The sequence below is a fragment of the Triticum urartu genome, chromosome 4 (assembly GCF_003073215.2).
Source record: "Triticum urartu cultivar G1812 chromosome 4, Tu2.1, whole genome shotgun sequence".
NCBI classification, from domain to species: Eukaryota; Viridiplantae; Streptophyta; class Magnoliopsida; order Poales; family Poaceae; genus Triticum; species Triticum urartu.
The window spans coordinates 1,209,408-1,214,629 of NC_053025.1; positions in this window are offsets into that span (position 1 = coordinate 1,209,408).

The following is a 5,222-nucleotide window of genomic DNA, read 5'->3' on the forward strand; positions in this document are numbered from 1 at the left end:
ACAGATATGAGTTGGTTAATTAATGGTTTATCTAAGGTGGCAACTTAAACACACATCTGGGTGTATTGAGGTACCTGGGTATTCCAGGATTGCCTGTTTTTCTTTATGGACCGCCACCCAGGCCCAAAGGGATCATGAGATTTTTCATACTAGAAACTTCCGTGTGCAGCCACAAGCTATTATGGGCTCTAGCATAGTTGATTAAGTCGTGCGAACTCTTACAGGGTAGACTAACAGATGTACGGGAAAGTAGGTGTAACGGTCTATCCATCATAAGGTGCTAGCGCTTCTGAAAGACTGTGTCTCGGTCATCCGTCTTCTCAAACACCATGTAGTGCGAGAAACCAAACGGAGGTGATCGAGTCTTGTGGGGAAAAGTGCGCAAACCTCTGCAGAGTGTATAAACTAATCATGGTTAGCCGTGTCCCTAGTTATGGACATCTTGAGTATCTAGTACTTGGATTATCATGTGAATCTCAACATGTTACTCTAAAATTTAATTTTGTTGGGTTTTGTTTAATGATGATGCTTAATTGGGATTGAGGATGCTGTCAACCATTCTCAATGTTTAACAACTACCATGATAGTTAAATAAAATTTATTCCTTTGCAGTAGGGAAAAATTGGCTTTACGCAAAACTGTAACCATAGAGCTTTCCACCAGCCAAATATGCATATAGTATAGCTGTTTCATTCCATTACTCTCTATGTGTTACCTTGCCAGCATATTCCATGTCCTGACCCGTTTCGGGCTGCAACGTTAATGTTGCAGACTTTTTAGACGACGATTAAGGAGTTTTTAGGTCGTGGTTCTATACTCAGTGATGTCGTTGGAGTTGATGGACTCACTTATCTTCCAAGCCTTCCGGTGTTATCGTTATTACATGGCCTTAAGCCATATTTATTGTAATAAGTTCTTTATTGAGACACTCGATGTAATAAGTGTGTGATTTCTACTCTATTATAAATCCTTCAAGTACTGTGTGGTGTCAGCATTACTGATCCAGGGATGACACCTGAGCACAGAGATCATACCGTTTGAGGTCTGGTCGCTACAGAGATGGTATCAGAGCACACGCTGACTGTAGGACACGACCACTAAGCTAAAGACCTAGATCACTATTCACTCTCTTCTCTTCTGACCTCTCAACTTTTCTACTCTTTAGGATGGCGGATGCAAGGACAAGTTCACGCAACCGGATGAAGATACACCCTTTGGACGTCACTTGAAGGAAGTCACTAGGTACCTAAACATAGGAGTACCAAGCTTCACCGGAACCTACAACGCCACTTTACCTGAAGAAGAGCGCTGGATGATTCAAGTTTAAGTTCCAGGAAGGATGTTCATGCCAGTCACTGAGCCCATAGAGTTTTCTTTTGATGCACCAACTTGGAGTCTAGGAAAGAGCATGGCAGCTCACATCGCCATGGGACGCATTTGAGAAGTCTACCGCAATGATCTCAAGGATACTATCTACCAGATTTGTGGGCGCCGAGATGAGCACTGGGAGATGATCAGCACCAGAAGGGATAGATCAATTGCAGCTTTTATCCAGGAGTTAAACCAGCATATTCGACGACAGGAGAACCAGATGTGCGCCGACATGATAAACCTAAAGAAGGCTAGGACAAGAATCAAAGAACTGGAGGAAGAACTCAAGGCTACACGAGAAGATTATGAAGAAGAAATTGAAGTATTGGGGGAGAAGAATGACGATCTGATCAAGAAGATTGGGATATTTATGGGAGGCCCTACTGAAGGAAATATGCCCTAGAGGCAATAATAAAGTTATTATTTATTTCCTTATATCATGATAAATGTTTATTATTCATGCTAGAATTGTATTAACCGGAAACATAATACATGTGTGAATACATAGACAAGCAGAGTGTCACTAGTATGCCTCTACTTGACTAGCTTGTTAATCAAAGATGGTTATGTTTCCTAACCATGAACAAAGTGTTGTTATTTGATTAACGAGGTCACATCATTAGTTGAATGATCTGATTGACATGACCCATTCCATTAGCTTAGCACCCGATCGTTTAGTATGTTGCTATTGCTTTCTTCATGACTTATACATGTTCCTATGACTATGAGATTATGCAACTCCCATTTGCCGGAGGAACACTTTGGGTGCTACCAAACGTCACAACGTAACTGGGTGATTATAAAGGAGCATTACAGGTGTCTCCAAAGGTACATGTTGGGTTGGCGTATTTCGAGATTAGAATTTGTCACTCCGATTGTCGGAGAGGTATCTCTGGGCCCTCTCGGTAATGCACATCACATAAGCCTTGCAAGAATTACAACTAATATGTTAGTTGTGAGATGATGTATTACGGAACGAGTAAAGAGACTTGCCGGTAACGAGACTGAACTAGGTATTGGATACCAACGATCGAATCTCGGGTAAGTAACATACCGATGACAAAGGGAACAACGTATGTTGTTATGCGGTCTGACCGATAAAGATCTTCGTAGAATATGTAGGAGCCAATATGGGCATCCAGGTCCCGCTATTGGTTATTGACCGGAGATGTGTCTTAGTCATGTCTGCATTGTTCTCGAACCGTAGGGTCCGCACGCTTAACGTTACGATGAAAGTTATTATGAGTTTATGCATTTTGATGTACCGAAGTTAGTTCAGAGTCCCGGATGTGATCACGGACATGACGAGGAGTCTCGAAATGGTCGAGACATAAAGATTGATATATTGGAAGCCTATGTTTGGATATCGGAAGTGTTTCGGGTGAAATCGAGATTTTACCGGAGTACCGGGAGGTTACCGGAACCCCCCGGGAGCTATATGGGCCTTAGTGGGCTTTAGTGGAAAGGAGAAAGGGGCAGACCAAGGTGGGCCGCGTGCCTCCCCCCTCCCCTAGTCCTATTAGGACAAGGAGAGGTGGCCGGCCCCCCTCTCTCTCTTTCCCCCTCGGGGAATCCTATTCCAACTAGGATTGGGGGGGGGGGGAGAGTCCTACTCCCGATAGGAGTAGGACTCCTCCTGCGCCCTCCTCCTGGCCGGCCGCCCCCGCCCCCTTGGATCCTTTATATACGGGGCAGGGGGCACCTCTAGACACACAAGTTGATCCTTGAGATCATTCCTTAGCCGTGTGCGGTGCCCCCTGCCACCATATTCCACCTCGATCATATTGTAGCGGTGCTTAGGAGAAGCCCTGCGACGGTAGAACATCAAGATCGTCACCACGCCGTCATGCTGACGGAACTCCTCCCCGACGCTTTGCTGGATCGGAGCTCGGGGATCGTCATCGAGCTGTACGTGTACTAAGAACTCGGAGGTGCCGGAGTAACGGTGCTTGGATCGGTCGGATCGGGAAGACGTACGACTACTTCCTCTACGTTACGTCAACGCTTCCGCAGTCGGTCTGCGTGGGTACGTAGACAACACTCTCCCCTCTCGTTGCTATGCATCACCATGATCTTGCGTGTGCGTAGGAAATTTTTTGAAATTACTGCGTTCCCCAACAGTGGCATCCGAGCCAGGTTTTATGGTTTGATGTTATATGCACGAGTAGAACACAAGTGAGTTGTGGGCGATATAAGTCATACTGCCTACCAGCATGTCATACTTTGGTTCGGCGGTATTGTTGGACGAGACGACCCGGACCAACATTACGCGTACGCTTACGCGAGACCGGTTCTCCCGACATGCTTTGCACATAGGTGGCATGCGGGCGACTGTCTCTCCAACTTTAGTTGAACCGAGTGTGGCTACGCCCGGTCCTTGCGAAGGTTAAAACGGAGTCTATTTGACAAACTATCGTTGTGGTTTTGATGCGTAGGTGAGATTGGTTCTTACTTAAGCCCGTAGCAGCCACGTAAAACTTGCAACAACAAAGTAGAGGACGTCTAACTTGTTTTTGCAGGGCATGTTGTGATGTGATATGGCCAAGACATGATGCTAAATTTTATTGTATGAGATGATCATGTTTTGTAACCGAGTTATCGGCAACTGGCAGGAGCCATATGGTTGTCGCTTTATTGTATGCAATGCAATCGCGATGTAATGCTTTGCTTTATTACTAAGCGGTAGTGATAGTCGTAGAAGCATAAGATTGGCGAGACGACAACGATGCTACGATGGAGATCAAGGTGTCGCGCCGGTGACGATGGTGATCATGACGGTGCTTCGGAGATGGAGATCACAGGCACAAGATGATGATGGCCATATCATATCACTTATATTGATTGCATGTGATGTTTATCTTTTATGCATCTTATCTTGCTTTGATTGGCGGTAGCATTATAAGATGATCTCTCACTAAATTATCAAGAAGTGTTCTCCCTGAGTATGCACCATTGCGAAAGTTCTTCGTGCTGAGACACCACGTGATGATCGGGTGTGATAGGCTCTACGTTCAAATACAACGGGTGCAAAACAGTTGCACACGCGGAATACTCAGGTTATACTTGACGAGCCAAGCATATACAGATATGGCCTCGGAACACGGAGACCGAAAGGTCGAGCGTGAATCATATAGTAGATATGATCAACATAGTGATGTTCACCAATGAAACTACTCCATCTCACGTGATGATCGGACATGGTTTAGTTGATTTGGATCACGTGATCACTTAGAGGATTAGAGGGATGTCTATCTAAGTGGGAGTTCTTAAGTAATATGATTAATTGAACTTAAATTTATCATGAACTTAGTCCCTGATAGTATCTTGCTTGTTTATGTTGATTATAGATAAATGGCTTGTGCTGTTGTTCCGTTGAATTTTAATGCGTTCCTTGAGAAAGCAAAGTTGAAAGATGATGGTAGCAATTACACGGACTGGGTCCGTAACTTGAGGATTATCCTCATTGCGGCACAGAAGAATTACGTCCTGGAAGCACCGCTGGGTGCCAGGCCTGCTGCTGGAGCAACACCAGAACGTCTGGCAGAGCAAAGCTGATGACTACTTGATAGTTCAGTGTGCCATGCTTTACGGCTTAGAATCGGGACTTCAACGACGTTTTGAACGTCATGGAGCATATGAGATGTTCCAGGAGTTGAAGTTAATATTTCAAGCAAATGCCCGGATTGAGAGATATGAAGTCTCCAATAAGTTCTATAGCTGCAAGATGGAGGAGAACAGTTCTGTCAGTGAGAATATACTCAAAATGTCTGGGTATAATAATCACTTGATTCAATTGGGAGTTAATCTTCCAGATGATTGCGTCATTAACAAAATTCTCCAATCACTGCCAC